The sequence below is a fragment of the Chrysochloris asiatica genome, unplaced genomic scaffold (assembly GCF_000296735.1).
Source record: "Chrysochloris asiatica unplaced genomic scaffold, ChrAsi1.0 scaffold00069, whole genome shotgun sequence".
NCBI lineage: Eukaryota > Metazoa > Chordata > Mammalia > Afrosoricida > Chrysochloridae > Chrysochloris > Chrysochloris asiatica.
The window spans coordinates 6902257-6924756 of NW_006408587.1; positions in this window are offsets into that span (position 1 = coordinate 6902257).

Below are 22500 nucleotides of genomic sequence, written 5' to 3' on the forward strand. Positions count from 1 at the left end.
CTTGCCACACTGCTGGCCAACCAGGCCTCCACCCAGGTTCACAGGAGTCTATTGAACGTTGTAGGCCTTAGCTCGCAGCTTCATTACTGTTTTTCCCTCACTTCTCCTTATCGGTGACGAACATGGTCACCAATCAGAGTGTGTATTCCCACTAAGTCTTAGTCTTAGAAGAGGGTTTACCCTGAGGGGATCTGACCACTTGCCTTGATGTCTCCTGGGTGAGCAACTTGCTTGTTCTTGTAGTATTCAGTTGGACTGCCGTTATTGTTTTGTATTTTTCCTGTTGGTCTTTCTTTCAAGAAGTATCTTCTGTTCTTCTAGCCATTCCAGGCTGGTCTGCTTGTCCTTTCAAGTGGAAATTTTCCACTTCAGAAGATTCTGGATGCTGTTCAGTCCAGAGGCTCCGCAGGAAGCCTCCCACACTGGGCACATTGTAGCCCCATTTTACGTATTTCAATCAGTTATAGGCAGAAAACAGACTTATAAGCTTCCTATGGTGATAGTTCTGGCTATTCCTTTCTCTTCCCCCCACAGCTATAAATCTTTACGGGAGCAGAAAGCCTCATCTTTCTCCCACGGAACAGCTGATAGTTTTGAACTGCTGACTGTGAGATTAGCAGCCCGATTCGTAACCACTACACTACCAGACTCCTTTTGGACTCCACATTAGAGAGATGCAAATTAAAACAATAATGAGATACCATCTTACTCTAGTATTAATAATGAAGTTCAAAGAATCAGAAGACAACAAATGCTGGCTAGGGTGTGGAGAGACTGGAAGTCTCCTTCACTGCTGGTAGGACTGTAAAACTGTGCAAGCTCTGTGGAAAATGGCATGGAAACAGAAATGCTGTATGACTTAGCAATCCTTCTATTTGGTATATGCCCTCAAGAAATGATAGCTATGACATGAATAGATGTCTGCACACCCACATTCACTGCAGTACAATTCACAATAGCAAAAAGATAGAGCCAGCCTAAATGCCCATCAACAGCAGAATAATTAAACAAACTTTGGTACGTAACACAGTGGAATACTATACAACACTGAAGAATAACGATGAATCTGTAAAATACCTCACAACATAGATGAAGCTGAAGGACATTATGGTAAGTGAAATTGTTAAGTTATTGTTGCTAAGTGCCTTCGAGTCAGTTCTGACTCATATAGAGTTTGAACCTATATAGAGTTTCCAAGGAGCAGCTGGTGAATTTGAACCACCAACATTGCAGTTCAAACTGACTTTGCAGTCCAGTGCATTATCCCACAGCACCACACCAGGACTCCATATGAAATCAGGCAATCACAAAAGGACAAATATTGTATGAGACCACTGTAGTAAAACATTGAGAAAAGGTTTTCTTGATAAAAGAAACACTTTATGAAGGTTGAAGGGAAGAAGAAGAGAAAATCATTCACGGGCTAGAGGTAGACGGATGTCAACATGGGTAAGGGATCAGGCAGTATACAACAAGAGGGAGGCTGGCAGAGGAAAGAAGAAGGTAGCAGGAAAACTCAGGAAGGAATGCAGGCAGTACAGAGAATCAAGGTAAACATGCTAACTGATGGAACATGGATTGGATGTCAATCATGGTAATGAAGCAGATTATATGATTTGTTCAATGTAAAAATGACGATCTGTTTTATTAACCTTCACTGAATTCACAGTAAAAAAAAAAAAAATTAAGACATAAAAGGATGTATAATAAATGTAAATTGTAGCATATGTGGATAATGGTACTTTTTCTCTTATCTGTATTCTTTCTTCAAAGTATACATACGCTTTTTATGATAATAAAAGGTTATGTTAAAATAAAAAGAAAAAAAGTCTCATTCCAAATGTTTGTATATGAAAACAATCTAATTTTTTAGTTGATTTTACTTTGTTTGAGCTTTGTATACAGGTATTGTTGTTGTTGTTGTTGTTTGGTGTCATCGAGTAGGTACCGACTCATAGAGACCTTATGCACTACAGAACCTCACAATCGTTGCTACATTTGAGCCCATCGCTGCTGCTACTATGCCAGTCCATTTCGTTAGGAGTCTTCCTCTTTTTCTCCAACCCTCCACTTTACCTAACATGATATCTTTCTCCAAGGATTGGTCCTTCCTGACAACATGTCTGAAGTATGAGAGATGAAGTTTGGCCATCCCAGCTTCCAAGGAGTGCTCTGGCTGTACTTTTTCCAACACAAATCTGTTGGTTCTTTTGGCAGCCCATGTAAAGGTATTACACTCTAGTTAATCTTATGCAGCTTGCTTTCTTTGCTCCATCAATTCCACGTTATTGCATGTGGCCATAAGTCATTCACATTTCTTTCTGGGTAGTCTTCCATTGTGTGAAAATTCCATTAATTGTCATGTCATCAGAAAACACCAATTGCTAGAAAAGGATATTGTGTTTACTGAAGTAGAGAGAGGAGCAGTGAAAATGAAGGAAACCCTCAATAAGCTGGATTGACATAATAGCTTCAACAATGAACTCACAGACCAACGTTCGTGAAGATGACGCAGGACAGGCCAACCTTTCTCATGAGTCAGAGTTGATTCACTGGCACGTAACAACAGCAACAAAACATTATGTATTCACTTCTCAATGGACATTATGCTTGCTCCCATTTTTTCCCCATTATCTGCAACACTACTAGGAACATTCTTGTGTATGTCATGTATAGGACTTCATCTAGGGCACACATCCAGAAGGTGATTGCTGAGTTGTAAGATTGCTGAAGATTCACAAGAGGGTGATGCCAGAATATTCAGCAGCCTTGCTCTCATAACCCCTGCCTGCCTATCCCTCTGAATGCCATTCCCAGTTTGCTGATTTGCCGTAATACTACCTTTTGTGGAGAACTTTGACCAGTCTGGTTTCTTATTGCGCTTCTCTATCTCCTCTCTTCTTTGAATTTCTACCTCAAAGCCCTGCATCTCTGGCCCTAATCCCTTCACAGTACCTCTGCATACTTTGAGTAGAGGAAACAGCATTGGATTTGGAGAGGAAAGATGCAGTGCTGAGTCTTACTTCGTTCTACAATCTCCTGGTTGTTTGATTTCATACAGTTTTTTCACCTCTCTGAACCTCAGCTCCTCATCCCTAAAACAGAAGGGAAATGCTACAACTTACTGAACGTTTGCTGTGACCAGACTTACATTGTTCACATACATTCTTCAGATAAACCAAATGGGATCACATTGTGGTTAGTATCATATGCTTTATAAGAAGATCCTCCAAGGTCAGAAGATTAAATGAGTCAATGTGTTTAAAGGACTTAAGACAATGCCTGGCACAAAAACAATGCTCAGTCACTTCTAGCTGCTGTTCATACTCATATCCTATGAGAGAGTCACTGTGTTCGTTGCCATTTATGGATGAGAAAACAGAGAGGCACAGAGAAATTATATAGTTTTCCCAAAGTATATGATAGAACTAAAATATAAACCTTGAAAAAAAAGCCCAGACCTCTAACTACTTCCCATAACAGTTTGAAGATGAGAGGTTAAAAAGAAAAGAAAAATAATTGTATCCTTCTTCTGCCTATTGAATATTTGGCCAAACATCTTTGAAAATAAAAACCAGGCCATCTTTGCATGTGGCATTTAATGCTTGTCTGGTAGAGTTGGGGCAGAGAGGAAAGACATGGTAATCGATGCTAATGAAGATTGTTGTTGTTGTTGTTGTTGTAGTTGTTGTAGTTAAGTGCTGTCAAGTCGTTTCAAGCAACCCTGCATAGGGTTTCCAAGGAGCAACTGGTGAGCTTGAACCACCAAGCTTGTAGTTCAAACGGCTTTGCAGTCTGGCGTATTAACTCACAGCGCCACACCAGGACACCGATTAGAGCCTGTGAAAGCCTATAAGACAATTGTTACATCAGGTCAATATGAGTCAAAATTGACTCCAAAGCACCTAACAAAGACAGAGAGTAGCAATCATTCCCCCCACCCCCATGTTAAAATCACACATATGATCATTTCTATCCAAAAGCATATGATACAGTTCTCTCTAAAGGTTTTCCATTTTTATATCATTGATGAAAGAGGTATTTATTGAACTTTCTATCTAATTAGACTTCATCTTTGTCAAAATTCTAGAGGGGGCTTAGCTTTATTTATTTATTTTTTTAAGCACAACCACTTGAGGACGATTGCCCAACTTTTGCTTGACTTGAGATTCGAACCCAAGCCTATTGGGCTCCTCCAGCTTGGGCAGCCTGTCCCACTTTCTCCCTAGTCTACCTGTGAAGGCTGATGTGTGTGAGTAAGAACATGTATGTGAAAAGAGACTGGCCAATGACAAACTCCCACTAAGAATTCTGTTACATGAAAAGCAGAGTAGTCCCCATGTTGCCTCTGAACCCAAAATCACACTGAGAATTTTCTTGAGCCCCAAGGTGTTATTGTTGTTGTTATGTGCCATCAAGTCAGTTTCAACTCATAGCAACCATGTATAGACATTCCGGGGAGTGGCTGGTGGGTTTGAACCACCAAGTTGTTAATTAATTAAATTGCGTCCTCTAAAAATACACATTAGAATCCTGTTGTTGCTAAGTATTATCAAGTTGTTTCAACTCATAACTACCCCAAAGGGTTTCTGAGGAACAGCCAGTGGGTTTGAACCACCAACATGTGATTAGAATTCCAGTGCTTATCCTACAGTGTGCCAAGCCAGGACTCCTAAGAAATCCTAACCTCTAGGTATAGCTGTAACTGTATACCCATTTGACAGTAGGGTTTTGTTATGTTAATGAGACAATCATCAGGGTTGGTGCTGTTAAGTATCATCAAATAGGTTTCTACACAAAGCAATCCTGTATAGAGTTTCCAAGGAGTGGCTAATGTGTTTGATCCACCAACATTGTGATTAGCAGTCCAGTGCTTATTCTACAGTGCCACACTAGGGTGTGTTTTTACACCTAATCATGTTTGAGATTTGAAAAGAACAAATTAGTCACAAAAGCAAGGAAATACTATTGGTGGAAGATAGATTCCATATGAACATTGCCAAGGAACCGAGGTACAAAAACGGAAAGACAAAAGCACTTCCTCCAGCTCTGAAAGAGAGTCTTCCCCTGAAGTCAAAGCCCTGAATTCAGACTCAGGCCTCCTGAACTGTGAGGAAACAAATTTCTGTTACTTATTTGCCGAATTCTGTGAATTCTGGTGTGAAAATACCCAAGCCATGGCATTTTTCAATTGTCTCATATGCATGTGAAAACTGATAAAGAATAAGAAACATTGGAGAAAAAAAAATGACACATTTGAATTATGGTTTTGGCAAAGAATATTGAAAATATCATGGACTTCCCAAAGAACAGACATATATGACTTGGAAGAAATATAACCAGAATGCCCCGCAGAAGAGAGGATAGAGCGAGTTGGCTCAAGTACGTAGGACATATTATTAGACAGGATCATTCTGTGGGAAATGTAATCATGCTTTAGAAGGTTAGCAGGAAAGAGGAAAATACCCAATGAAATGACTGGTCCAGTAGCTGCAAAAATGGACTCAAACAGGACAGTAATTGTGAGGGTGGCTCAGGACAGGGCAGTGTTTCTGCTCTGTTGTATATAGGGTCCTGTGAGTCAGAGCCAACTCAATGGCACCTAAAAATAACAACAAAGCCACCCAGTTGTGGTATTTCTGTTAGAGCAGCACTGTTTTGTTTCTTTGTTAAGTGTCATTGAGTCCATTTCAATTCATAGAAACCCTCTATAGGGTTTCTGAGGAGCAAGCAGCTAGTAAGTTTGAATCCCCAGCCTTGTGGTTCAAACTGACCTCATAGTCCAATGCTGATCCTACAGTGTCACACCAGGACTCCCTGGACTCCCTGGACTCCTGGACCAACATCGGACTGCGAATCACAAGGTCAGAAGTCCAAACCCACCAGCCGCTCCTCAGAAACCCTATACAGGATCACTAAGTGTCAGAATCAACTCGACGGCACTTAACAACAACAACAACAGTTTTCCGTGGTAGGCTACAGTTTATAGTGGGAACCCTAACTCCATTTTGAGTCTTAACACAAATTCAGCTTCCATTTGAGCTCTCCCAGACTATTACATAGCTTTGCTATCAGGCAGAGTGTGACCTCACCCAGGTCAGTCCAGGGAGGAGCCGTCTTGTCCTCTGGCAACTTGCCTGGGCATGTCCTTAATGATTTACAGATGTGTGCTACCTGGAAGTTGGGGTACCAGTAGATATGACTAAGGATACACAGTCAGGAGACATACCCCAACCATTGAGTAGCTTGGTGATCAAAGGGCACCAGAACCAATCCTGTAGGCTTTTCTCATCTGCATTGGGTATGTATTCCTTTCTTCTATTCAACAGTGATGAATTAATCTGCCACCAATCATGATTCTGCGATGATCTCTTTTGTTTTCCATAGACTACAATTATCCCCAGGGCTATGAATCCTATAGAAACCATTATGGACTCGTGTTCATGGTTTCCCTTATCCAGATGATTTGTCTGTCTCTTGTCTTTGTCCAGTTTAAGGGCTTAAAAAGAAATCTCTATAAAATGTATTTGAATTTGGGGTCTTTTCCCCCAGAAGTAAATATCTAAAGTGATAGCCAAGTTAATCTGGTTTCTTCTTCTCCTTCCCTTAAACGTTCCCGTGCACTGAACACCTCACAGGAAAGTTTAAGGGAAGGAGAAGAAGAAACCAGATTATCATGGCAATAACCTTAGATACTTACTTTTAAGGGAGCATCAACACTACAATTTGATTGTGCTAAGGAAAATTATCTTACTATAAAAAAAAATAGTTGCTTATCAGGAGACTACTCTGATGTGACAAATACATACACAAATGTTTTCAAACAGTTGGTTCTTTGTAAAAGGAGGTTCCTGTAAACAGATTATTCCTGTTGGCATGGGACTGCATATTTGCTTTAAAAAAAATATAGTGCCTTGTTTCTGCAACAGCCAACCAATACAAATAAGGAAATAAAGCTGGAGAAATTAGAAAATGCATACATTGGAGAAAATCCCCTGAGCATGCCTGTAGACAAGACAAACTGAAGAGTGACAAAAGATGTCTGGCAGCCGCCTGTCCTCCGAAATGTTTGACATTTCCTGGGTATGTTTAAAAGGAAAAGCACGAATGGCAGGGCTGGAGGGGGATTTTAGAGATAATTTTATTTAACTACCAAACTATTTCTGATTGAGAAAACTTACCCAAGATTACACAGCCTAGAAATGACAGCTGGGATTCCTGAGCTAGCTTTTCCAACTGTTACTCAAGAGTCCTGGTGTGGCGCTGTAGGATAAGCACTGGGCCACAAGTTTGAAACACATGGTAGGGGCTTCAGATTCACCAGGAGCTCCTTGGAACCCCTGTACGGGATCGCTATGAGACGGAACTGATTCAACAACACGTAACAACAATAAACACAAGTCAAGGAGATGGACTGACACCATGACAGCAACAAGAGCTCACACATAACAAGAATTGTGAGGACGGAGCAGGACTGGGGAATATTTCCCTCTTGTGCATATGGTTGCTATGAGTTGGAACCAACTCAAGGCCAACAAGTCAAAAGAAAGAGTCCCGGGGTGCTGCAAATGGTTAGCATGCTCAACTGCTTACCCAAAGGTTGGAGGTTCAAGTCCACTCAGAGGTGCTTTGGAAGAAAGACTTGATGGTTGACTTCTGAAACATCAGTCACTGGAAACTTGCCGAAGCACAATTCTGCTCTGACACATGGGGTTGTCATGGATCGAAACGGACTCAACAACAACTGGGTTTTGTTTGTTTGTTTGTTTAAGTGAAAGGAGTCCTTTGCTCTCTACCATCCTTTATCTTTTCATTCTTCCACATCGCTCTCTGAATCTGGTTCCTAATTGAGCTGTTTGAGTGCGTGTTTCAAAAGAAAGGTCACGTTCTACCTGATATCAAGCTGTCTCCACTGTTCCCCTTGTCCCTGGGGATTTGCAGCACTAGCTGTGTGCTCTCTCCCACTGACCTGTGTCTGAGAATCATGTGAAGTTATGTCTGTGGAACTGAAGAGCACAGCGCTCTCCCACATCCTTCTCCCACAGAGCCTGGCTAATTGCCCTGCAGGAATAAGGAATACCCAAATGCCAGGCAATACCCTCACTGCTAATCCCCATCAGAGAGTCTGGGCAAGACAAAGCCTCCCATCGTCCCAGGAAGATTTCCAAGGAGACATTATAGCATCAGGGGTATAGGAGGGGTGAGGCAACAACATCACAGCTTCTAGTACACACAACACACACACTGAGCACTCACACCTACCATGTGCACACACAGCACACACACACACTACCTAACCACACAACACACACACTGAGCACTCACACCTACCATGTGCACACACAGCACACACACATGCTACCTAACCACACAACACACACACTGAGCACTCACACCTACCCCCCACGCACACAACACACCTATACTACCTATCCACACAACACACACCTACCACCCACGCATACAGCACACCCACACTATCCACACAACACACACACCTACCACCCACCCACACTACCTATCCACACAACACACACACCTACCACCCACACACAACACACCCACACTACCTAACCACACAACACACACACTGAGCACTCACATCTACCACCCACACACACAGCACACCTACACTACCCATCCACACAACACACACACTGAACACTCACACCTACCATGTGCACACACAGCACACCCATACACTACCTAACCACACAACACACACTGAGCACTCACACCTACCCCACACACACACAACACACCTACACTACCTATCCACACAACACACACACACCTACCACACACACACACAACACATCCACACTACCTATCCACACAACACACACACTGAGCACTCACACCTACCCCCACACACACAGTACACCTACGCTACCCATCCACACAACACACACACTGAGCACTCACACCTACCCCCCACACACAATACACCTACGCTACCCATCCACACAACACCCACACTGAGCACTCACACCTACCACCCACACACACAGAGCACCCAAACACTGAGCACTCATACCGCCATGCATACCCACACAACACCCCAGGAAGACTGAAGCTGACTGAAAAAAATCCAAACTGTAGAAAAATGTGGAAAGAGAATGGACTTCCACCCTGGGTTTAAATATGGTCCTGTCCTAACTGAGGCCAGGTGTCTTGTCTTCTCTGAGCTCAGCTTCAACATCTGACCACAAAGTGGATTTAATGAGACGATAGACTTGAGCTTGGCCCTGGGTTTACTACTTATGACCCAATGAAAACATTGTCAGGGTTGTGATTATTCTTATATGCCTTCATTGCTAGCCCCCCTGGAGGAGTCTGAGCCCAGCACACACTCCCTCCCCAACTCTCTCCATCCATGAAGACACTTTAGCATCAGCGACACAGGAAAGGTGGGGCAAGCATCACAGCTTCCAGCACACATGACCCACTCACACTCACACACAGAGGCAAGCCTAGCTCATGTAGGTTTTTTATTTCCCCGATGATTTTCCCCACCTGGTGGGCTCTGACAAGTGGGTGAGGACAGAATTCTAACCAGTCTCTCTCCTCCTCCCCACTCCACCTGCCTTCAAGGCACTCTTGCTAACATGCAAAACTGTTCATACTCATCCCTCTATTAGAATCACCTGTAATAGTTAAGGCTTTGTGTCAACTTGACTGGGCTAGGACTCTCAGTGGTTTGGCAGTTGAGATGTAGTTCTCCCCATAATAAAATCTAATGTAATGTAATTAATCCTATGATGAGGTTTGCTATGAGCAACCAATCAATTGAAAGTAGATTTCCTCAGTATTGAGTCCTGCTCCCAATATTTTAGACACTCGGACAAAGCTTGCTTGCTCTCTAGTAGGTCTGAATTTTGCATCTGGCTCATCCTCCAACCTCCCATTCACTGTTCTTGAGCCAGTAACCTGTTTGATTACCTTCCTGCCTGCCTTGGTTCCTGTGACCTGAACTTGGAACTCTACCACCTCTACAACTGTTTGAGCCATTTCCTTGATATAAATGTCTCATATCTACACATATAAATTTCACAGGTTTTGCTTATCTAAAGAACCCAGCCTAAGACATTCAGCACTGGGAATGATACTAGAGAAACAAATCATAAGGATGGGTTTTCTCAATTGATTCTCAAGTCTGATTAGTTTGAATGGCTCAGTAACTAGGCTTCTGTGAGTAAAGAAGGAACTGCTAATCCATGGCATGAGGTGGGATTGTTAATACCCAAAAGATCACACCACCTGGAGATCAAGGTGGTGACAAGCAAGGTTCAGGTCATTGGGTGTTTAATGCATCTCTGAAATTTTGTCAGGATGAGATGTATAGGGAAGCTCATTGGTTGATCCCACTGACAGCAAGCCTAGTAGTAAAAAGAGTCCTGCCCAGGGCTTCGGAGTTACAGCTCAAACTACACCTAAAAGATCTTGAAGTTTCCACTTGTGCCCTGAAAAAAAGCTTATTTCTTTAGTCACAGAGCTGATAATTCCAAAATTCAAACTTAGAGTCTTATTGTAAAAGTGGCTAAATTATAATGCCAACCAAAATCCCAATCTCCAATGGTATCTGATGTTAAAGTGAGGGCATTGATTGGGAAGAAATGGATCCTGAAACTTGGAATGGGGGTAATATAGGAAGATAATCAGGAAGCTGGTGATACTGAGTCCCCAATCACTCCAGCTTTTTCAGCAAAACTATCATCTCCTCTGACCACACTCAATGAGATTAACCCATCTGTGCCTGCTGAGATGATGCCGAATGCATTGTCTGGGGCATCACCTAAGGTAGATGTCTTACAAGATGCTGCTGAATATTCCCAAAAAACACCTCCACCAATTCTAGACTTAAGTCCTTTGCAGCCCAAAAAGGTGAAGTACAAATTGGAACCCAGGAAGAAGTACACTACACTCCAAAAGAACTGCTTGATTTGTCTAATATGTGCAAACAGAAATCTGGGAATGACTATTAAGGGTGTGGGGTAGGGAGCCAAGAAACATAAGGTTGGATCAGTCTGAACTTACTGAAATGGGCCCATAAAGCATAGATTCTTTATTCAATGTTTCCGTTTGAGAGGATAGGAAAGGTTCTAATAGTTTTTTTTATTGGCTAACAGAAGGATATGTTGCGCAGTGGCCTACAATTCATCAAGTTGAAGTGCCAGACCTGCCTTGTTATTCTGTAAAGGAAGGAATCCAAAGACTTTGGGAAATTGGCATGTTAGACCGTACACATGTTAAACCTACACATGCAATGCCCAGAGGAAACACTTTTTACCACAAGTAAGTGTTCTGGAATACCCTTTCTTTGCAATGTTATTTATAACGTCATAATCTGCACATTCAACAGACTTTGCATAGTCAATAAAGCACAGGTAAATATCTTTCTGGTATTCTCTGCTGTTAGTCAAGATCTATCTAACATCAGCAATGATATCCCTCGCTCTACATTCTCTTCTGAAATCTAGCTTGAATTTCTGTTAGTTCTCTGTCGGTGAACTGTTGCCACCATTTTAAAATTATCTTCAGCAAAATTTTACTAATATGTGATAGTAGTGATATTGCTTGATGGTTTCCACATTCTGTTGGGTCACCTTTCTTTGGAATGGTGACAAATATGGATCTCTTCTAATCAGCTTGTCTAGTAACTGTGTTCCAAATTTCTTGGCATAGATGAGTGAGCGTCTCCATTGCTGTATCAGTTTGTTGAAAATTTTCAAGTGTATAACCATCAATTCCTGGAAACTGGTTTTTTGCCAATGTCTTCTGTGGAGTTTGGACTTCTTCCTTCAGTACGATTTGTTCTTGATCATATCCTACTTCTTGAAATGTTGAACATCAGCCATTTCTTTTTGGTACAGTGACTGTATATTCCTTTCGTCTTCTTTTGATGTTTTCTGAATCATTCAATATTTTGCCCATAGAATCCTTCAATATTGGAAGTGAAGGATAGAAGTTTTTCTTCAGCTCTTTCAGCTTGAGAAATGCTGAGCTTCTTATTCTATTTTGGCTTTCTAACTCCAGGTCTTGGCACATTTCATTATAATGCTTGACTTTGTGTTCTAGACATATCCTTTGAAATTTTTTGTTCAGCTCTTTTGCTCCCTCATTTCTTCCATTCAATTTAGCATCTCTACACTGGAGAAAAATTTCAGTGTCTTCTGACAACCATTTTGGTCTTAAATCTTTCTTTTCTGTATGATGTTCTTGATGTCATCCCACAACTCCTCTGGTCTTCGGACATTAGTGCCTAATACATCAAACCTGTTTTCGAGATGGTCTCTAAGGTCAATTGACATATATTCAAGGTCATATTTTGACTCTCCTGGACTTTTTCTAATTTTCTTCAGCTTCAGCCTGAACTTGCATATGAACAATTAATAGTCTATTCCACTGACAGGCCCTGGCTTCCCTCTTCCCACCGATGTAGTCAAGTTAATACCTGGTCAGGTCCACATGTATAATCACCTTTTATGTTGTTTTAAAAAGGTATTTGTAATGAAGAAGTTGTTGGTCTTGCAAAATTCTATCATCAAGGCCATATTTTATCCAAGTACAGATCCTTTCCCTTTGTTTCCAATCTTTACATTCTAATTACCAGTATTTAGCAGTACATCTTGATTGCATATCTGGTAAATTTCAGAATGAAAAAGTTGGTGGAATTCTTCAATTTCATCATGACTTGTTTTAGTTGTCGGTGTGCAACTTTGAGTCATAGTGCCATTGACTGGTTTTTCTTGTAGGCATATCATAGACAATGTTGGACTTTAAGATAAATCTTGAAATGTTTCAATTATGAATACCACGCCATTCCTCTTCAATTTGTTGTTCACAGAATAGCAAACCATATGATTTTCTGATTCAAAATGACCGATACCAGTCCATTTCCACTCACTAATGCATAGGATATTGATCTTTATGTGTTCCACCTCATTTTTGACAGCTTCCACTTTTCCTAGATTCATACTTCATACATTCCATGTTCCAGTTATTAATGGTTGTTTTTCATTTGTTTCTCCTCATTTTCAGTTGAACACCATCAGCAAAGGAAGGTCCCAAAAGTTTTACTCCATCCATGTTACCATGCTCATCTCTACTTTGAGGAGGCAGCTCTTCCCCTCAAAATTTGAGTGCCTGTCAAAATTTGAGTGCCTTCCAACCTGAAGGGCTCCTCTTCCAGCACTATATCTGACAATATTCTGGTGCTATTCATAATATTTTCATTTTCTGGCATGATATCTGACAATGTTCCACTGTTACTCATAATTTTCTGTAGCAATTTACATGCTGTTGTTAAATGCTGTCGAGTCAGTTCTAACTCATAATAGCACCATATAGGGTTTCTAAGGAGCAAATGGTGGGTTTGAACTCCCTACCTTGTGGTTAACAGTGGTTAACAGTTAACCACCTTAATGAAATTTTTAGGGTTTTAGTGGTATGGGATATGTTGAGATAGTCCTACTAAAGTTAAGGGTATGTTACTACATCTGGTCCCTCCTACAACTTAAAAAAAAAGGACAACACCCGTGGGTCTCTTTAGATTTGGGATTTTGAAGGCTGCTCTGGTAGCATAGTGGTTACGAATTGGGCTGAGAACCGCAAGGTCAGCAGTTCGAAACTATAAGCTGTTCTGCGGGAGAAAGATGAAGTTTTCTGCTCCAGTAAAGATTTACAGCCTCGGAAACCCTGTACGGGGTCGCTATGAGTTGGAACCGACTCCATGGCACATAACAACAACAAGTGTGGTGCTGTAGGATACACACTGCACTTCAAGGTTGGTTTGAACTGCAAGATTGACATCTGCTCCTTGGAAACCCTACATAAGGTGGCTATATGTAGCATAATGTATTATAATCTGGGATGCTCACTACAAGGTCAACAGTTTGAATCTATCAGTCACTCCACAGAAGAAAATGAGGCTTTTGCTCCCATGAAGATTTAAGGCCTCAGAAACCCAATACAGGGTCACTATGAATTGCAACCAATGGCACACAACCACCATACCCCTCATTTGGGTGTGCTAATTGAGCCTGTTTATTAAGTGACTTGAAACGCTGTTAGTTTTGAGTGGGGCCCAGAACAAAAGAAGGCTCAGCAACAGGTTCAGGATGTGCAAACGGTTCTGCAACTTCGACTGTACGATCCTGCTGATCCAATGGTATATGAAGTGTCAGTGGTAGATAGAGATGTGGTTCGGAGTTTGGGGCAGGCAGGATAAGCCACAAAATTGGCAGTTCAAGCCCACCAACCGCTCTTTGGAAACCCTACACAGGGTCACTATGAGTCAGAAACGACTTGATGGCACTTAACAACGTTGGTTCATTCACTCACTGTGGACACACCCAAGGCCCCATATCACTTTCTGTGGTCATTTACATTTCTGTTCCCACTAGTAGCCAGAGAGCCTTAGGTCATTATCTGCCTAAAACTCAGCACAGGACCTGAACCACGTGTGATGAACATATTGATGATGCCCTGATGGTCTGTGAACTGTGATTCCCCGACATGTAAAGCTCTTCAATCTCTGTAACTCCAGACCAAGTTCATGGGCCAATAAAGCCACAGTACAGAACAGTGATTCTTAAGTTCTGCTTCTCTACCTTCCCACATTCAATCTCTGTCTACACCCACCCCACAAACAGCTACAGGACCCTGAACAAGAAGCCGAGTTTGAGAAGGTGAGAAATTCCTTAAAACCCCATGTTTTATTCACGTACTTTTGCTTTCTAGTCCCTAATATGTTGTGCCAGTTTTAATGGGGAAAAAAGTACTTCAATTATTTGAAACTAAGTACAATTTACAATCCAAGAAGATTCACCACTTCCTTCCTGTGATTTGGAGCTCTCCAAGAGGTGTACCTGCCTTGCTCTGAGAATAATGTTACGTTGTTAGTTGTCATTCAGTTGGCACTGCCTCATGACGATCCCGGCTGTAGCAGAATGAAAACGCTACCTGGCCCTCTGCCATCTTCGTGATCATTTTATGCTTGAGTCCATTGTTGCTGTCACTATGTGTTTTGAGTGTCTTCCAACTTGGAGGCTCACCTGACAGCATAGGGCTTTCTTTGGCTAATTTTTGGAAGTAAAACACCAGAACGTTCTTCCTTTTCTATCTTAGTCTGCCAGCTCTGATGAAATTGATCCACCATGTAGATTCCAGCATTATAGCAACATGCAAGCCACCACAATATGACAAACTAACAAACAAGTAGTAATTCAGAATAACAGTAATGATGACTGTTTATTAAATAAATAGTACCAGAAGCGAGGATAGAGAGATTTAATCTCTTGTATTTTGGACATGTTGTCAGGAGGGACCAGTCAGGCTTGGTAAAGTGGAGACTCGGTAAAAAAGAAGAAGCTCCCCAATGAAATAGATTGGCACAGTGGCAGCAACAACGGACTCAAACAGAACGACAGCTGTGAGGATGGGACAGACCCAGACAGTGTTTTGTTCTGATGTACGTAGGGTTTCTGTGAATTATGACTGACTTGACATCATCTAACATCAACAACAATGTTTACTGAGCACTTACTAGGTTCCAGGTGTTTTTCTAAGTGCTTTCCAACATATTATCTTAGTTTCTTAGTGATGCTATAACAAAATACCACAAGTAGGTGGTTTTAGCAAGTACGAATTTATTTTCTCACAGGGTGTTGTTGTTGTTGTTAATTGCTGTTGAGTTGATTCTGACCCATAGCAACCCAGTATAGGGTTTCCAAGGAGTAGCTGGTAGGCTTGAACCACTGACACTGTGCTTAGTTTAGTACACCAGAGCACTACAATCCCTTATTTCAAACTATCAAAGCCAGACGTGTCTCAATTCAAAATGTTTTAGATTTTAGAAAGGTATTCAATGTATATGCCACGGACTATACAACACCATTGGAGTCTACGGGAGCAAGCCCAAAATCAAACACATTATTATTTCTACATTTGTTGTTGTTATGTGCCATCAAGTCGGTTCCGACCCATAGCGACCCCCTTATAGGGTTTCTGAGGAGCAACTGGTAAACTTGAAACCCTGACTTTTCAGTTCAAACCAACTTTGCAATCCAGGGCATTAACCCATAGCTCATTAAACATATGAATACTCTGCATTACATACGAATAGCCACACTGACTGGATAAATAAATATCCATGTCATGTCAGGTTAGGCTTTGCAACCAAATACATTACAGAACAGTTTGCATTTACCAGAACTTTCTTGATTTCAGAATGGCAGAGATTATAGACTAGGACTTTCCTCAGATGACTAAATATTCAAAGTATATGCAAGTTCTTTTTAGTTGAGTCCCTGACTCACAGGAGGCTCATCAAGCCTCTAATAAAGACAGCTTTGCTGTTCTTCCTCCCCTTTCTGAACCCTATACTTTTTCCAAGTCCCTTCCAAAATAGTTTTCTTTGACTTGGCTACGTAGGACCCACATCTTCACTGTGTTCTTTCAAGATATGTTTTCTTCACATTCACTTCACTGGAATCTCGTCAGAGATACGCAGTCCTTTTAAGTCAAGCTCACCCTTCAGTTTAGAGCTGTGTCTTCCTTTCCCCGTGAGCTAACCTACACCAGATTATAGGGCTTTTTCAGTTAAACTGTTTCTGAAGTTAGATGCTTACTTGGGGAAAACACAGTCACACTAAATTCAAGGCGAGTTTTTCTGGACAGATGAGCACAAGTCACCTCCCGACTAGAAACGTCATCCAAAACAGCCCTCTCTTGCTGACAAGTGGCTGAGGAAGTGTGAGCTACAACATGATAGAGCAGCTGGGCTAACCTCTTCGTCCTCTAGGGATCAGCTAAAAACTAGGTCTCTCTGAGGCTGAACACTTCCCACGTCATGCTTTGTGAATGCCATTGAAGGGCACAGCACCATGGAGCGGGCAGAGGTAAGGTGCTCACTGTGTGCCTACGTCAGCTCAGGGAGTATTGTTGCTGTTATGACGATATTGCCTCGCAGAATGGAAAAGGCCATCCTTGATCTAAGCCATTATTATGTGGGTCCTGGCCTGGCCACAGACACCACGTGGGCAGTCAGGCCTCTGCTGCTATTTCAGCCCCAGGGGTGAAAACATCCGAACAGTGGAATCTTTTTTTGTTCCTGGCTCCAGTCTCAGAATGCACAGACTTTGGACTCACCGTTGTCTCCACCTATCACCACACCAAGCACTAGGCCTCCCGAGGCACATCTACTCTTGGTCTTCCTTTGTCTCTGGCATGCTCACAGCTGGCACCCTCTCCACCATCTTGGCAGGAGGCCAAGGCCTAGAAAACTAGGGAACCTAGGCAACCACTGGGGGCATAGTCCAACTGGTAGGCTGGTGAAGGAATATTGAGCTTCCAAGGGGCTCAGTACCAGCCAGCACTGGCCTATCAGCTTGCGCCCCCAGTGGCACTTATTGGAACTGTATGCTGATTGTCCTAGGTTACTGTTATTGTTTATTTCGCCAACTTTGATGAGGCTGGAGCAGGCCTCTTCAGAGGAATGTAGACCTGTCTGCACCCGAATAGCAAAACCGTGTCCAAGGGGCGTGGCCGGGCAACTGGCAGCGAGGCCCCATCTCACCTGAGCGAACATGGAATGAGACCTGGCAGATCGGGCACGGGCGGTGCCTCTAGGCCCAGGGCCAGCCAAGATGCTTTCCCACGTGTCCAGGCGTAGGCTTCCTCAGAACCAAACTCAGGGAGGAAGGAAAGAAGCCTCCTTCCTGGGGAAAGAAACTGGGGGCTTTCCCCTTTGTGTGTACCAACCTGCACAGGAAGGCAGCACTCCAAAGAGCCCAAATGCCTGCAGCTGTCCCCAGGATGTGACAGGTCTTTTGCAGAATCATTAGAATTCATTAGTATTGATCTCTGGGTTGGCCTGCCTGGTGCAGTATCTCATGAGGCTACTGAGCACTTAAAATCGCTCCAAATACACACCAGATTCTGAAGACTTAGTATGAAATAAAAAATGCAAATATCTTATGAATTCGTTTCTTTTTTTTTTTTTTAACTATTTTAAAGTTACAACGAATCCTTTATCCAATTACCTTCACAACAAACAAGATGGGTGAATATTTTTGCCTTCACATAATAGAAGCATATTGAGTTTTGAAACTTTTTTGAAAAAGCAAACTATTTGCTTTACATCATATATTGATTTTAATCATTTTATTTCTAAACTTGTTTAAGTATCTCTTGCGATTTCAAGAGGTTATTCACAAAAATGTTGGATTTTGGTTTTGCTTTTTCCTATATTATGAATCTACTCAATGTCACTTAACAACAACTAAAAAAGTGTGGAAATGCTAGCTATTTTTAAATGGGCTTCATTAAAATATGATGCCTCTAAAAAGAAATTTCTTAGACATTGGATTAAATAAAATTTATCTTTAAAATTAATTGTATTTGTTTCTTTTGATTTTTTAAGACATGACTACCCAAATATTTTAAATTACACATGTGTCTCCATTGAATTTCTGTTGGGTGGGACCATGCTAGATGTTCCACTAAGATGGCACGCTTCATTCTAGACTCAGGACCATGCCTTTCTTTCAGTGTGACTTCTTTCCTTCTTGTCACTTCTACTTCAGTTCAAATTTCTCTTTCCTGACTACTAAACCATCCTGTGCCAACTCCCTTCATCATATTGTTGTTGTTGTTGTTATGTGCCGTGGAGTCGATTCCGACTCATAGCGACCCTGTACAGGGTTTCCGAGGCTGTAAATCTTTACAGGAGCAGAAAGCCTCATCTTTCTCCCGCGGAGCAGCTGGTAGTTTCGAACTGCTGACCTTGAGGTTCGCAGCCCGATTCGTAACCACTACGCTACCAGAGCTCCTTCATCATATTATCCAGTTTTATTGTCTTCATAGCACTTAACACTCTTTATGTGGTGCTGATTGTGGTAGAACCTAAACCCCTTGAGAGCTGAGATCTCGGGCATCTTGTTCACTGTGGCCTCTTGAGTACCCACAGTAAATATTAAGTGGATCTTGAAAAACCCATCTAAGCAGGTATCCCTGAAGGACACTTGTTTTGTCTGCAAGATCTTCAAAGTCAAAATTCTAGTCTGTGTGCCTTTTAACAGACATTCTTATGGATCCTTTGTTTTGCCTTATCTGCTTACTAGACCAGAGAAAGAAAAAGCAAATGTAAGATTTCCATTATTGTAACTGTCTTTCCTTTGTTGCTTTACAACTGGACTACAAACTTCAAGTTTAAGTGTTCCAACCTTGGACATCTAACATTGGCTCTGCCAACCAGTTGTGTGACCCCAGTCATGTCACCATCGCTGTCTGAGTTACCAAAAAACAAGCAAACAGACATGGATTCTGACTCATTGCAACTCTAGAGGACAGAGTAGAACTACCCCAGCATGAAACCACATCTTTCTTCTTTGGAACAACTGGTGGGTTTGAATCAGCTAGCAGCTGAGCCCTTAACCACTGCACCTCTACACTGGCTCCCAAATGCTGATCTCTGAGGGCCCTTCATATCCAAATGTGAGAAACAGACAGTTCACCCAATCTTATTCTATTTAGCTGGCATGAAAAAGTCTCCATTAACTAACAAAGCAAGGCTTAGGGAAAGAGATAACCATATTAATTTAACTTTCTGGCTAAGGGTCAACTAATAAAACATCTTTACTGAAAATATGAATAGCACTCCATTTTCCAGCTCCAAAAATCAGTTTATGAACAGCAATGACATACTCTTAGTATAGTAAGGTGGCATTGCTAAGCTCCTCTCAAAAACAAAAGGAGACCATTTGGGTTCCTCTGTTAAGGAGTCCCAACTCAGTTAAACCTAAAATCTGTGACTCTTGCAAGGCATGGCCTTAATCTCTAATGTCTCTGTTTTCTTGTGGGGAAATGAGAGTGATATTAACCAGGGACATTGTAAGGAAGAACGGAAAGAAGGCATGTTAAGTGCTTAGCACAGTGCCCAGCACACTGTATCTGACTATTGTTTATGGTATCTCTGATCACTGCAGCGACAGAGCCACACCTGTAATCAGAGCAGGGCAAGTGTCAGGAGAGCGCTGGCCTACAGTTTTGGCTTGACTCACATGCTCTGGGACCTGGGCAAACCCCCGCCCTGCCACTCCCTGGCCTCAGTTTTCTCTTGGGCAAAATGAGGGGATCAGGCTAGCTTCCGATATTCATGTGGGTGGTGGTAGTTACGGAGCGTGGATGCCCTGGGGTCTTTTCCTCAAGTTAAGCTTGGACCTCAGCCAAGACCTGGAAGGCCAAGCCCATCCTCCTCTGGCAGAGCCAGGCCCTTCAAAAGCCTTTCGTAAACGCTGGCTTCCAATCCAGCAGGCTGCTGTAGGTGTTTGCAGCTCCGACTCGTGCCCGGGAAAAGCTGTCCTGCGACGCCCTCTAGAGGAATGAGTGCTTCCTCTCCTCTACGGTCCTGGCTCCGCCCTGGGGATTGACCCAGGATGGACTGGGAGGAGAGGAGAAAACAGCACTAAGCCTGCAAAACCATGTCAACTCGGAGAGAAGGGAGGTTTTTGTTTCTAATCTAACACCTGTCACGGATCTCCTCTCTGAGCTCCCTGCCCCCACACTTTTCCCACTCATACCTGCCTAAGCTCCCACACAGGTCCCTGCTTAAATCCTTCCAAGTCTCTCTCATGGCTCGCTACCTGTCAGGACATTAAGTCCCTCTGGGATAGCTCAGGCCTCTCCAAGCTCGTTTCTGATCAACCCATCCTCCACGACATATCATTGATAAATTATCAATTAGAACCTCTCAACATATCTGCATGTTCTTAAATAACTGAATAAGGCTGCCAAGCCAAAATTAACACACGTGTAAATGAATATCTACAAAATATCTACCAGTTATGTCAACTGTTTTTGCTTACCTACCTCTATGCAACTCATATTTAATATAGGATGTGGGTGAGTTTTAATATGCCGAATATGATGTGGGGTGGGGCCTCGGGAAATAACACGCCTGGGGCCTCCAAGGTCTGAAGCCATCCCTGCCCTTCACACACACTGCTCTAGCCATTCAGAAACACTAATTGGTCCTTTCACTGGCTCCACTTTTCCTAGATCCTAGGCCTCCACACCTGCGGTTCCCTTGATCAGACACCCTTTTTTCCCTCCCCACCTCTTCTTCTCCATCTTGTCTGACTGACCCCTCCAAACCCCACTGATATCTCAGGGTCACTTCCTCTGAAAAACCATTCCTGACACTTTGCTGACAACCCACGTTACAAGCTCCTTGAGGAAGGCCCAACACCAGCACCTGCTGTTTCTGTACTTGTGTGTGTACTTGTCCCGATCATCCCCAGTCTAGTAGAGTCATCTGTTTGTCTTTCCATGAGCTCTCTGAGGGCCCACAGAGAGCTGTGGTCTTATTCATCCCCGTGTCTGAGCACTCAGCTCAGGACCTGGTTCATAGTGTCCACTCATTGAATGTCTTTTGGATGTCAAAGGAAAAGGATATTGGATAAATACATAGAAAGTTCTAGCATTGGGAAGGAGATCCATCCCCCAATGCCTGAATTTCTTCCTGGAGGCCCCTGCCAAGGAGCAGTTTAGACATTCGTGGATAGCTACAGAGGCAGAAAACTTATGGCTCCACCACTTAACTCTAGAATCCTGACCAACTTGCTTACCTTCTCCAGGCTTGTCTATTCATCCACACAATGAACTTATAATATGTTGATGACAGCATTTTGGTGGAAACTAAGTAAAATGACATATAAATATTAAGGTAAATTATAAAGTCATTTGACACCAGAGTTAGTAATATTGACCATGATCAGATTCTGTTCAGCAGGTTTCTTGGTGTTATAAGATTTTTCTTCAGGCTGAACTAAAGTTGTCCTCCCTGTACCCTACATACTCACTGACTGCTTTGCTCTGGGGTCCCACACCCTGTGCAGGGCAGAGTCCCTTAATAGCATGTTGGCCTGGGTGTCCCTGTTCAGGGCACTAATGTAGCAAAGAGAGGAAAAGGTGCCGTCACTGCTCTTCTTGTCCTGCCTGAGGGCTGTAGGTCTATTGTTGTTATTGTTGTTGTTAGGCACTGTTGACTCAGTTCTGACTCATAGCAACTCTATGTACAAAAGAACGAAATGCTACCGGGTCCCGCGCCTTCACAATTATATAATTAGTCTGGGCCAAACACACTGAGGAATCAACTTCTGAATTTAATAATGCCCTAGAATTGTCATCAGCCAAACTTAGCATGTGGCAAATTCAGGTTTGTCCATCAGTAACTACAAGGTAAAAACTTTAGATTTTTACTCTTCAAGTGAAGGACTTGAAGGGATAGATCAACCAAATGCAATGAATGGATTTTGTTGGTAGCTTGATTGGGACAAACAAGCTCTTTTAAAAGTTAGGATGTAATAAGGAAGTGTAAACACTGACTAGCTAGTACTAAGGAATTATTTTCAATTTTTACAAACAGTTATGATATGTGTATTTGTGGTACCTTGAATTTACTTGATATGACTTTTCTATTCAACATCTTAATTCCTA